This window comes from Denticeps clupeoides, chromosome 9, assembly GCF_900700375.1.
Source record: "Denticeps clupeoides chromosome 9, fDenClu1.1, whole genome shotgun sequence".
NCBI classification, from domain to species: Eukaryota; Metazoa; Chordata; class Actinopteri; order Clupeiformes; family Denticipitidae; genus Denticeps; species Denticeps clupeoides.
The window spans coordinates 8737430-8751937 of record NC_041715.1 but is presented as its reverse complement, the minus strand read 5'-3'; positions in this window follow the sequence as shown (position 1 = coordinate 8751937).

Genomic DNA, 14508 nt, shown 5'->3' with positions numbered 1-14508 from the left:
AGGGGACTCGTTTAGAGGACTATTTTTGGCACGGAAACAACACGGTTACTCTCAAAATAAATCATGGGGTACATGCATCCCAAGGATATTCAAGGATAGGGTTTGTAGTTAAATTTAGGGAAATTGCGGGATGGCGTGTCCCAATTCCAGTGTGACCTTTTGGACAGTGGAGTCAAATTTTAATTCTGTCCCAAAACGTTTTTCTCAGGGGGTCAGCGTGCCTTTTTCTTTGGCCAGAATAAATCTACATGCCTCCGAGCCTGAAAAGAAAATGGCCTTTGTGGCACATTTTGCGCCACCAGCTTCTCCTTCGTGAGGTGACCTGTGCTGCAATACCGGCGCTGCTGATATTTCCTTTCCTGACTTTCACAAAGAGGTTGTTGGACAGTACAATGAGAATGTCAGGGGACGCGGAAAAATACACGCCAGGCTTTAGGCTAACCGAGACCTCTGTTTAACTTTCATGAGGCTGAGAAGAGCAAGATTATAAATGGCCACACACACATAATGTCTATACACACTACAGACAAACCTTAAAAACGACCAGCTATTTAATAATGATTAAACAATTGCAACAGAGATTATCATCATCATCATCACTATCGTCATCATAATTCTGATGCCATTAATATACGTTTCCATACCAGCTACTCAATCCAGACAGTTAAAAAAAAAAGGCTAATGATTTGCCTCACATCAGAAGGCAAGGAAATGACATAATCTGTTGAATAAATATCCAGAATTTCTCATCTGACAAAATGGGTGGAAGGAAAGATCAGGAACTGTTGACGATCTTCAGCAGAACAATGTTGCCATCTACTGGGCGGAATACCTCATTTTCTCACACAAAAAGAAAACAGAAGAGCTGCAATTTAACACTAGAAAAGAAGTTAAACTAGAGCAAAAAGAGTATTAGTTCCAAACATGGATTGTCGGGTTGAACATGGACTGTCTGCTTGTAAAACCGACGTGGTCCAGGGGCAGTGAGGAACGGGAAAGAGTTTATTGTAGTGGGAGGCGGTTTATTCTGCTGTCAGGTGTGAGGACATGGGAGAGGGGACTCTAGGTTAGGGACTCTGGCGCGGGTAGCATACGATTTGGCATCACAGGGTGGCGAACGGTCCACGACACGGGCCTGCGCCAATGCTGGCTGGCCACTGGGGGCAAACGTTCTGCTAGAGCTGTGAGGGTGATCTTCTCAGCTGTCCTCGCTGTCCCCTGGATGTCACTTGTGGTCTGGATTGCTGCAGTTTTTGAACCAGACAGCGCAGCAGAAGAAGAGGATGCGCTCCATGGTCCCCTCAGTGGAGAGCCTCTGCATAAAGTGGGCTGATGCCCTCTCAATTTTATAAGGAATTGCATGTCAAACCTATAAAATATCTATTAAAAGAATTTTGAAAACTGGTTTTGTCACACGGTGCACTCGATAAAAACACACGTGGACATTTTAAAAAGAAAAATCAAAACTGAGCTTCCTGTATCCCTTTTAATATTTGAGGGTATCTTAATTTCTTTGAGTGTTTTGGTATTTATTACTCTAATCATGCTATTTTATGTTTGTGTTATTAAAATTGTCTTGATGTTCTTTATTTAAATGCATTTTATCACTTAAATTCTATGTATGATAGGTGCTTCATAAAGTTTATTATTTAGGATTATGAATTTTTTGGTAGAAGTAGTTGTGTTTGACATGCTACCCAAGATTTGTTCCTATCTTTTGCCCAAAGCCAGACAGACAAATAGATAGAAAGAGAAATAGGCAGACAGACAGAGTTACCCCATCTTACGGTCCAGCACACCGTGGGTCAGACTCTGTTTCTTCACGGCTGCGAGGCTGAGGAGACAGAGCCTGGAAAGGTCACACCGGTAATGAATAGCACCATTCCAGCCGATTGATTTAGCTGAGCGTGGCAGGGGGCAGACGTGAGACCGGCTGGAGACCTGCGCTGTACGGCAGGAAAGACGCAGTTGTAATGTGCTCTGCCAGGGCAAAGAGTCAATACAAAGTCAATACAAATCTGAGAAGGACCCGCGCTGCTTGTAGCGAAGGCCGGCACACCTACTCTTCACAATCAAACTTTATTTATCTCATAGGTGTTCGTTGTTGGCTGTACTGTTCGATGAACCCTTTTATTGCTACGGTTTTAGCATCTCACAAGCTCTAATAAATGTTGCCAGTTTAATGTTTCCCTGAGAGAATTTCCTGGGGTGAACACCTACCACGTATCCAAGCCCATCTGTCCCACGTGTCTTTTTCAGAGCTCTGGCAGTTCACATGTTGGCTGGAAGTGTCTGTCTGGCAAGAGAAAGAGCTCTGCACCCAGGCCTTGTGCTGCAGGCCTATAAATCTCTAACTCTATCTTTACTGCACTGACATTTTGAAAGCCGATCATATAAAAAATTGGAAGAAAAAGTTATATATTTCTCAGCGAAAGTGTAAATCAGGACTAGTTTTAGAATCCATTGCTTAAAGGTGCTCATGACCCCGGAACCTAGCAAATGTTTGTCTGTATATGATACAGCTGACCTTTACAAAGGTAATTGAATGTTAATTATGACATTTGTGAAAGGTTATGATGCACATATTGATTTTACATGTTCATGTACAAGCATATTTAATCTGCAAATTGGACTCAGTGTTTTTTTTTATTATGACATATTCCTTTGAATGCCAGTAGGCATACATTACACATATTTCTATTAAATGAGTCCATAACTAATGTCACTGGAGTCTATTTGTCCATAATGCATGTGCAATATTTGATTCAGCCAATATCATAAATTTAGTTTTCTCAGAACAGTTTTAACCCCTGATTTGGAAGAACCTGTCAACAGACGTATAAATAAAATATTAACTGTGTACCAGTTCTAAAAAATATCTTAGAGTAACATAAAAAAAAAGAGCGTAGCTGGTTTAAACTCATTAGAGGCAGGATATGAAAGCCAACTCTGGCATGTTATCTCAATTTAAAATGAAGCAAATGCATATTACACAACGTCACACTAAGACATGCGTTGATGTCGCAAGAATTAGTTGTGGGAGGAAAATCAGATGCATAATTGAGAAGGAACGGGCAGGATGGCAGCTGGATAAAGAGCCTCCTCTTTTTTTTTTTGGCAGCTGTGATTATAGGCTGCCTGCGCAGTGCCTTACCTACACCGCTTCATTACCAGCCAAGGGTTATGAAAGGAGCCTCAATCAATAGCATACAAGCCTGGGGGGACAGAACCTGCATGGCAAATAAATGGTGTGGTACACAAAAATGATTGTTGGTTTTTATCACAGCAGACACTTCTCTGAGGGGAGGGGGGGGGGGTCGTGATCCAATAGTGTAAATAATTCCTGTGCCGGTTGGTGTAAAAAGCCTTTCTATTAGACCCGGGAGTTAAACGCATCCTGGTGTTTTCTCTCTTTCCAGCATCATATCACCTTCAGTAGATCAGATGGCTGTAGTTAGATTTGGCCGCTGAGGCCGCTTGCTGATTTGCATTCCGAAAAGACTTGCTGGAGAATGAGGCTATCTGACAGTTTCCCAACCTCACTAACCTTCCTGAGTAAAATTCAATTGCGTGCCGAGCTCACCAGAGGGGATGTGCTGAGCCTAAAATTGCTGCTAAACATCTTATGCCTACTGCTGTGGACTGCTGTTATTTAATCACAGTTGTAAATGGCACAAAAACCCAGAATAAATGAGTTCTTGCTAGAGGGAGTCTGCCGCCATTGCTTGGGTACACCTGTACCCCTTATACAGAGTAAAGGGTCACTGTGCAGATCAATACAAAGCTATTGAGAATGGTGTCCGTCCAGCCAGCATTTCTATTTCTCAAATTAATCACACCTTGTTCACAATAAAGTGAAGTGATTGTCACATGTGATTCACAGCAGCACAGCACACGGTGCACACAGTGAAATTTGTCCTCTGCATTTAACCCATCACCCTGAGTGAGCAGTGGGCAGTCATGACAGGCGCCCGGGGAGCAGTGTGTTTGCTCAATGGCACCTCAGTGGTACCTTGGCGGACTGGCAATAGTAGTTGATTACTAGATAAACCATATCTCACTCAAAATTTGAAAGGTTTGGGGACCAACAAAATCCAGCTTGATGGGATGTCGTTATTATTATTCATTTGTATGATATTTGGTATGAATCATCCATTTTATTTCAACAGTTGTTATTTTCAGCAAATGCCAACACGCTGAAGAAATGCTATTTATGCTACTAATTTACACAACACAATAGTAACGTGAAAATGAATTAGTAACCAACATTAATTAAAACAATTCATGAATAACCAAATGTGTTAAATAAAACAGGACGTTGAATTTTAAAAGATTACAAACAACTGGCAGCGATGGGGGGAAAAAATGAAATGACATGAACTGGCCCTCATATCTCACTGAAGAGGACTAATTCTGTTTTTCATAATGAATGCCAGGCTATTGCACCTGCCATGTTACCAGGGAGAAAAGACAAAGTTAAGATTACGTGAATCTCCAGCCATCCCCACAGCCTCGACCAGATTAGATCCCCCCATAGACAGAGCCGCATGACCTCGTGCTCGCCAGATAATGGGAGCTGAGCTCAGGGGAGAAGGTTTATCTGTGAGCACCTGCTCACCGTGATCTCGGAAATCTGGCAGGATCCGCGGCCGCATGCGGGCCACGATATTTTCCCGCGAAACGCAACAGAGGGTCGATTACACTACACTGAGGTCACTTTAGATTCAATCAATCAACTTAAATATTGGCGGTTCAGTGAAACAAAGTCCAAGAACGGGAGGGAGCTGTCAACTCAATCTAATGCGGCAATCACCAAAAAAGGAATTATGTGGAGAGACGCAAACGAGTGTCAGTCAGGCGGGCAGACAGGCAGGCGCTGAGAAGTGCTAGTTTGTTTTCTGAGCCCCTCATCCCCTCAGGTAATTGTATTCTGGTGCTTGCGTTGTAAGCCGGTGTTGGTGCCCTTGTGTTCTGTAATTGCGAAATATGACTTGACTGCCTTGCGCCGCTACCTTTTCATCAAACCTGATGCAATTTGCACTGTCATCATACGCTATTTTGTTTTTCCCAGGAAGTAATATATTGTGTCTAGTCACTTCCCACAGCGAGAAAGCCTGTGTGAACGATCTTATCTGAGGGCTTCGCTCAATAACATCTGACACCTTCAGCGCTCTGAGCCTCAGTGTGTGGAGTTAATTGAGTTAAACCAAACAGGACCTGCTCCTGAGCTATCTGAATGCTGCAGGCTGCATTTTAACAGGTGCAAAAAAATGGTTCAGTGCAACTTTTCACAGTTTATTATCGGCATTATCAGATATCAAAACACAAACAAGTGCCTCCTCTTCCAAATTCAGCACTTCAGCACTGGTTGCTAGCATCTACTTTATAATTTGTGCCTGGATACGTCCAAACAAAATAAAACAAAAATCCCAACAAAACAAAGCAAATGACTAACTAACCATAACAAAACAAAATAAATTAAACAAAACAAAACAAAAAAAATAAACTGAACTAACCAAAACAAAACATGGCAATAACAAAAACTAAGGATAAGTAAGTATATATTTTTCTTCAAATCAATATGTAAATCAGTTTCATTTTTCCTGTCTGGACTAAATGCAGAGTTTCTCTGTAATCACCCTTTTTTGACAACAAAAATAATGATGATGATTACAACTATAACATTTTAGTGTGAATCCATGGCTATGCTGCCCTTCCGCAATCCCTCTCACAGATGCTATAAATGCATGATCAGCACTGGCTTCGTTCACGCAGGCACGATCCAAGCAAATTAGCTTAATCTCATTATATGGAACACTTACTGCCTGCCCACACTGCGCGGAGGGGAGGCTAAATCACCCAGCCCTCACACGCTTGGTCCTTCTCCATCAGCTCGGCAGTGCCGCAGGTCCCTCAGGACCCTGTTATTGGACACCCACTCCCACTGTGATATCCATGTTAGGCAACACGGATCTTGAGTCTGCTGCATAGTTCAGGTCGGAGGTCAGCATAGAAGGCAGCCTCCCATGCGAAGGTCATGAGAGAGTGTGAAGTGACTCGGTCCAGGCGTCTGCGTATCGCATCGATGGGTGTGAACCAGAGGGGATTAAGTGACATTTTGTGAGAGATGGAAAGACATATATCAGACCAAAGCGTTTGATCAACTTTTGTTTGTTTTAACCCTAACACGCCCAGCGCATGTGCACGGCACCACAGAAAAGAAGAAGGAGTTTAACCAGGAGGCTTGGACAGAGTTAAAAATAATACCGCTCTTTGCAATGGAGTAACTTGTTTTTTAATGAAGAGTCTGCTGCAAGGTGTGAGAATGGACATTTCAGATTAATGTTTCTCTTAGGGATATAAGTGAAAGAAGGTATGAAGGAATTTAGTTTAAATGTGATTTATGGATTTGTTCTGCGTTTGCAAATGCCTTCCCAAATCATGTTCATGTAATTTTTATATATTCAGGGGTCTTATCTCATTCTCAATATTCCTCGTCATTCCAACCAATGTGTTTAAAATCACATTTTTATTCATGAGCACAGTATTCTTAATAATATCATGCACAACCTAATCATCTTCAACATCATCATAAATAACGGCGGCGTAATTGGAAGGGACAATCATATCCCTTTACACTTGCATTACCTCCTTCCCAGTGCATTACTATCCATCAGCATAATTAATATGACAGGCACCGCTCACGCTTGCAAGTCCGGGCTCTCAGCAGATGTGACATGAGGGTTTATTTCATGTCAGTAAACTTCAGAAGCATTGCTGTAATCTGGCGGCCGATTTCATTAGTTTTGAATAATAGTGCTAATGACTTGGAACAGCATGCTTAATCCACTTATGATGAAACGGCTGATTGATGATTTCAATTGATGAGCCGACTCGCAATATATCACAGCCTGAGATCGGACGGGGAGAGACTTAGGAGAAGTAGCCGTTTGTTGCCTGATTCATTGAATGAAGGCGCAGCATCATGGTCACTTGGCATTTTTTATTTCAGAATAGATTAAATGTGGCTGAAAATCAGCAACTGGGAAAGGATCAAGGACCCCTTTACTCTAAATATCAAGCTGAAGCAAACACCGTTTTATTATTTTGCCATTTGGTGACAAAACAGACATCAGTTTTTTTTGTTTTTTTACCCTGCCAGCAGGGTGTCAGGCGCAGATTTCACTGTTTACCTTCGGGTGTTCTTCTCCCAGGTTCTTCTGACCAGAGCTCCTAATAGCGGGTGACACTGCATTCAAACACCAGGGTTCCGTCACAGCTGGTGAGATATGTGTGTGTGCGGCTTGACTGGCCAGTTTCCAGGCAGAGTCCTAATTATCTCCTCACACATGGAGTTACACAAGAATAAGCACAAAATCGGAGGAGGCCTGAGAAGGTTCCCACTGGAGGGATGGCAGCAGTAGGTGACTTCCTAATTACACAGATCGGGACCCTAAATAGGAACAAAGATTACTTAAAAAAAAAAAAAAAAAATTAAACGTATGAAGAAGCAAAAGAAACAATCGGGGGGGCAGCGGTTGTAAAGTGTGACAGTTTCTTTGCTTGTTATTCAAGGCTTGTCACTGGAAGCACAGTAATGCAGGATACATGCCGTAAACAGCATACGTAGCTTATCACTGATTCACTGTCCCTCATTAAGGCGCCACTGGGGCATCTCCCACAGGTTCTTCCGAAGCGGAATTTTTATATCTCCGATTTTATCGTGTCCTTGAGTATTTCACAGCAACTAACCTCCTGCCAGCATAACGACTTGCTGTATGTACAGAAGTAGATGACCCGGTGATTTATATGTAAGTATTTATAACAGGTTGATACAGGATAACCCAAGTGATTTGTATGCCGGGTTTGTGATAAAAAAGAGAGAAAAAACAAGACAATGAACAAAAACTGGCAGAGAGATAAGGAAGAAAAGGTGGGAGGCAGAGGGGAGGATGAGGCGGTGCTGTATGGAATGGTAATCACTCTTTAAACAGGGTTCGTAGCCTTAGGCCTCGCAAGCCTGAAGAGATGTGAGTTTTAACCGTGAAACTGTCAGCAGTTATTGCACATTTGGTACAGATTCTGAGATTCCCGCCCTTGGTTTGTGATCACTCAAACGAAGGCTTGCAGACGGATCATTGCAGACTAAACAGAAGGCCTGCATCCACCAACAGGGGCTTTTTGTTCTCCACACAGGAGCAAACATGTAATGGAGACAGTAGTCATTTACATTTACAACATTAATCAGACGCCCTTTTCCAGAGTGTCTTACAGTCAGTAGTTACAGGGACAGTCCCACTGGAGATACTCAGGGTTAAGGGACATAATGTGTAGCAAGTGAGGGTTTGAACCTGTGACTTTAAGGAGTGTTTTACCCATTAGGCTACTGCCACCCTAATAAAAAATTATAGAGGACTAAAATAGGATTCTATGCAAAGTGCAAAGTGGGGCTTTAAAAATGATCAGGTTGATCATAATTTATAATTTTTTGAATATTGAATGTGTAAAAATAAATTAACGCTGTGTTTTGCTCACTTGATATATGGGGATTCGACCTATGAGACTAGTACAAAATTCAAAATTCCAGAGACACATAATCACATACATGCAGTTCCTGGGTTCTACATCTGGCTTTTTTGTTCTTGATGCAGGTCATTTTCCTTGAATGATCATTAGAACCATTAGGAACCACATTGTAAGAATGCATTATGACAAACAAAGCATGCGAAAGTTATGGATAACCCACGTCTCTCAGGATTAGCATAGCTGTCGTCCCCTGCTGTGGGCGGGACATAGAGGTAATGAGAACGTGCGGGAACTTGCTTTGTTCTGAGCCCCCGTCGGATAATGATGCAGTGCCGAAATGAAAGTCTACTTTGTTCCGTCCTGTCAGATCCTCTCAAGTAAATGGAAGTCAGTGTGAGCAGTGCTTTCCTCAGCAGCCCCGCAACGAACAGTTTAACAGCAATTACACCAGCAGCCATTGCGTAAGAATGCACAACTTGTGCAATTGCCAGGAAAGTCCTACGCCTGATAAAGCAGACACTGTCGATCTGAACCTAATCATTTTTGAGTGTTAAAAAAAGAAAAAACACAGTGCGTGCTGTTGAGTGCGCAGAGATCTTGACAGTGGATGGATGTGTTCTCACCTTATGAAATATTTATTTTAGTGCAACCAGAGAAGTAGGAGGGCTGTTATCGGTCTGAGATTTGATAGAAATAACAAATTGATCCACTTAGAAAAATTGCCGCCGCCACATCACAGTGCCCCTTGTGTGAAATAATCTACTTTAACACGAGAGCAGGGTGCTTAAAGTATGCAGGGAATGCTTTAGAGGTGCAGTGAGCATGCAGATTGCCACCAGTTGAATGCCTCTCCCTCACCCCTCCCATTCCAAGCATGTATCATCACTAGCTACCTCAACACAAAAAAAAAACAAAAAAAAAACACTCAGCAGCCAGCGTTTGGTCTGTCCCTTACAAGTAGGTTACACACTGGTCATTAACCACAACATAATTAATGGAGTCCCTTATTGCTGTCGGATCTCCCTATATTCTATATTCTTTTTCAGCTACAGTACCATTCAAAGGTTTTGGATCCTCTTGGATCCTCTTGAAATGTCCTAGGTTTGGAAGGGAATTGTTTTTTTTCAATAAAATATAACTCCGTATTTTATGGATATGGGGTCCAGTCCAGACATATTTCATGTTGTAAATGACTTTGGAGATGACTGTTAATGATGGAATATTTGCATACATTTAGAGAAGCTCATTTTCAACTACAAATTTTCTGGTGGCGCAGCAAAGAACTTTCTTTGGGCCAATTTTTTCATTCATTTATTAATACTCTTTTCATTTTTTTTCAAGACTGAATGTCTTATTTACACCATGTTTGCACTTCAGTGTATCAGTGCTTTAGTGTTTTTCAATTGTACCAAAAGTGGTTTTGAAATTAAATGAATGCATGTTAGGCAGAGGAGAAAAAATTAAAAGACTTAAAAGACTCCATCTGGATTGGGGTGATACACCGTTTGGAGTATTCCTGATCATGCCTGATAGCAGCTTGTGGAGCTGTGCTGATCTCTCACGCCCGTGCGCCAGCTGTCCAGTTGTATAATCCGGAATTCGGTGCCTATGATGCAGACTCTCTTCACATTTAACGATTATTTCATGCAATCCGACCCTCTCTCTGGGTTCCTGGGCCCTGCATTAAACGTCAAACGCTTTGCCTTACATCCCCGCCGCTGCATTATACAGTTCTGAACTGACAGGGCTCCTCTCCATGTGAATTATCCAACCCTTTACCTCCGTCCACAGCCACAACGGGAGACTCAAGCATCTTAACGCTCCAGGAGAAGAACCAACATGCACAGAGCTTAGCATAAAGACAGGAATACATAATTGAGCAGGATCACACGATTCTGCTCCGCTGGGCTCTTTCCAAACAGATGCATCTTGCACACATTGCACCATCAGCATCTTGATCATTGACACTTTCCTGCATTAATCACCGGGGCACATAAACTCCAGCATCTCTTGTATGATACATTCACATTAGAAACAAGCCCTTATAATCTCCCGTAATTAAATATTCTTTTAATTGGGGCAACTTGTTCCGATTAATTGAGCATTGTGTGTGTTACATGTGATCTCTGCAGTCGACTTTAATTATTTTAGAGCGCCCTAACATACCCGTCTCAAATGAATTCATCCACATCACGGGGCTCTAATCCTCTGCCAGTCAGCGAAATTAAAAAAAATAAAAATTTGTAGCACTGTAAACAAACACTCCAAATGGAAATGCTCGGCAAACAAAAGAGTTCACAATTCGCTATTAAATTAAGCCCCTCTGCTACGATTACTATTCATCACCAAATGTCACTTTTTCCTTTTTTTTTAACCCTTGCAGAGAGCCGACTGCAGTTATATGTCAGCACAGTGCAAGTTGGGCAGATCCCTCGCAGCGGCGGTAAAAGAAATAGCCGGAGCCGCGCCGCCTCGGCCTGCGGTTAAAGCCTGGACCACTCAGCCCTCCGGCTCAGGTAGGGTTGAGACAGGCCTCCCCGATGGCCCGCCCCCCCCTCCCCGCTCGATTTTTCTGAAGCTCAGGCCTACGCTGCGGCTGACGGCACAAGCCGGCAGACCCGGTGCGATTGCTGAGGGCTCCATTAATTCCTCTCCGAGTTACACCAGCCGGGGATTTTTTTTTTGTCACCGGGCTGCGGGGACAGTAGTGCTTAATCGGCTGAAACTCATTCCAGGCCTGGTGTCACCTTGTCCTCAGAAGTTTGAAGCAAAATATATAAATAAAAGCCTAAATCCAGAATTTGAGCATTTGTTACTTTATTACAAGAATAAAAAACACAGGAATTACAATTCTACATGACAAGATATGATAATAGGCCTGGGCCACGGCACAAATTGTTCTCTAAAATTGTTTTTAGGCTACAGTTTTGGCATGTTTGGTGCGTAAAGAGAATTATTGTCCTGTGTTTCTCTAAAGTGCCACGAGAAGTCTTTTTGAAAGCATTTTCGATAGACAGTTCTCGTTTTGCTGCAGTTTGAGACAGACTATGTTATGCGGTGGTATTGTATTTGTACTTGTGTGATTTACTTTATTTGAGTTATACACCGCAATGGTAAGGTAAGGCAAGGCTGAAAAACCTAAGTTAGTAAAATGGCGAGTAAGATGGAAATCCCAGCGTCTGTGTGAGAGGGTTTATCCTTCATAGTTTGCCTCCTTCTCTCAATGCTGCCCCAAAACTCCCCCACACAGACCCCTTATTACAATCACCAGACATTTCTGGACAAATTTCAAAATGAACTGAAGGGCATATTAGACTGTGCAGGACAGAAGGAACAGTTATCGCACCCCTAGTTAACATGCTCATGTCAGCAAACCATTTATAGCAATGAATTTCTAGATGGTTGAGGGAAGTTTTTTTTTTTTTTTTTACAACTAATCCAAGAAGATGATTCATTAGAGGGCATTTTATGAACTAGGAAGACTTTAGATGCTTTTGGGGAATGTAACCCTGGACACGAACTTGGTTCACAACAGCCCATAAGTCTTTACATTTTTTTTTGTTTGCTCTATAGATTAATGATGCTCTAAATAAGCTTTTCTTTCTTTTATTTCATTCCCCTGCTCAGAGACTCTTTGTGTTCAACACATTCTCTTATCATACATTATTTAAAACTAATCCGCATGATGTGTTTTCACCACTTCTCCTGCCACCTTCTTTGAAGGCAAGCTTTCTTTTCTTATATACACTCTTTATGCATACACATACTGTATATCAACCCATCTCCTAAAATCACACCTAAGCTGAATAGTTCAGAGCTGTTAGCACAAGATAGAACAGCTGCTGGCTGGTTTTTGCGATGTAAAAGTTTCCCATGTTTAATGCTAAACCTATAATCTGTATAATTCAACCGAAAAACAAACAAATCACACAACACATACAAAAATCATACAAATATATACAAAATGTACTATAAGATGGGTGCATTAGCGTGCACAACCTTTTGATTTAATTACATCATTGCTCTCTGAATACAAACCAAGGTTTTCGAAGGTTCGTTTGGATAATTACCCATTCTCATATGCCACAGATGCTTCACACCTCATCCGCAAGTAAAGGAAACGCCCGATTCTGAATAATGAGGGCTGAAGATCCTGTTCCTCTCAGAAGATAACTACAAGACCGTGAGTGATCTACTAACCCCCTGCGATCATCTAGGATTATACACCATACTCATACAAACCCAAACTATAAGAGGTGCGGTGACAATGCTAGTCCAGGATGCCACCAACCATGGGACATGAGTGTCAACGAAAGGTGAGTTAATTAGTGTAAGCATGATGTAAGTCACCAGATCTCACCTATGGGCAGACAACACATTACTGACACAAATTATGTTGACATTTGTCCTGATTTGTCACTGTACAGCAGTGAGTACGTAAAGATCTTGGCTATTAAAAAAAAAGTACACTGGAGCAACAGCATTCACAGCATTCTGGAATAAAGGGAACATAATGTGGACATTATGCATTAGGGACACGTTCCATCACATGAAAGCAAGGGTGGGGGGGCGATTGTTCACGGAGCCAATCAGCCCATTCTCACCGAGGGACGAATCATTGATTTACGCTCCGCATCTGCTTTAAACAGCCACTTCAATTGCGATTCATCAGGCAAAGTAACGCAGGCCTAATTCACCGTGTCATAATTGTGAGCTGGGTCATGTTTGATCTGAGTCTGAACTATTCAACCCACATGCCATATGATTTCCAGACACAAACTTCTGATTGCAGATTTAAATACTTTTTTTTTTTTAGAAAAAGTGCCTGCTTAAATTGCTCAGGTACCGATTTGATCATTTTTAAAATGAGTTTTCTGAGCAGTAACTAGACAACATTGATCCACAAGCTGCTTTAATGAACCCTATTCTGTTTCTCAGATAATCAGAAAAGTTTATTGCATGGCTGAAATTTACCACCTCAGCGCCATGGCAACAGACATAACATTTCTTCTTGCTCCCTGTCGGCCATGAGGATGACCACAGAGCGAAACCCGTCCATTAAGATCACAAACTGCAAATGGCCAAAGGGTATCACCAGTGCCAGGTTCTTCTGAGAAATGAATCAGAAAGAGCCTCGAACTTGCACCAGGCAACAGCCTCGGTTCCCCCCCTCGCCGGGACAGAGCTGCCTTTCTCCTCAGCGCCGGTCGGACGGACGGCGATAGAGTGTTGACACATCTCCCTGGCTGAAAGGGCCCAATGCAGGGGACAGATGTTGCAGCTGGCCCCGGTCACCGGTCCGGCCCTCGCCGCTGACTGGGCTGATTCATCTGCACCGCGTCCTTTGATTCGTTTCTCCTGCAGCGCCGTTCGAACTGCACGTGAGCAACAGACAAGCCTCTTGTCCCGCCAGCCCGGCAGAATCAGTCAACCTGACCTGGGACACGGTCCAAGCTCTGGCTGGCCCCCTTCAACCAGGCCTGTATAAAGGGCCAACCCCCCCACCGGGCGCTTTATTGTTTAGCATGCAGCTGCCGCGGCTGCCTGTGCGGTTCATTCTCCTTCGCTGGCTGCCCCGGGGGAATGCGTGTCCCTGGCTCTCAGCGGGGCTCACGTTATCAGTCTTGATCACTCACCGAGGCACGCTGACACAGGTGGAGACGCGGTAGAACCAGGGCCGCGTATTCCGGCCCGGGCTCCATGCTCATGCGTGATTAAATGCTTGCTAAGATCCTTCGTAAGATCCTTTTGCGGAATGAAACCCTCAAGCCGCCTTGGTGCACGAACACAGATGGGCCCTGAAATAGCGTCACTCTGATGAATAAATGGCATGCGTGGGGTGAGGCCCTCTGGCTTTGACATACTAATTCCCTCCAGACGGACGGTCTCTGTGCCCCGGTGATAGCCTGGCGCTTTAAACGCAGCGACAAATTGCCTTTGTGTGAAATCTCAGGGCAGGTTTATGGACGGTCCCTCAGGGAG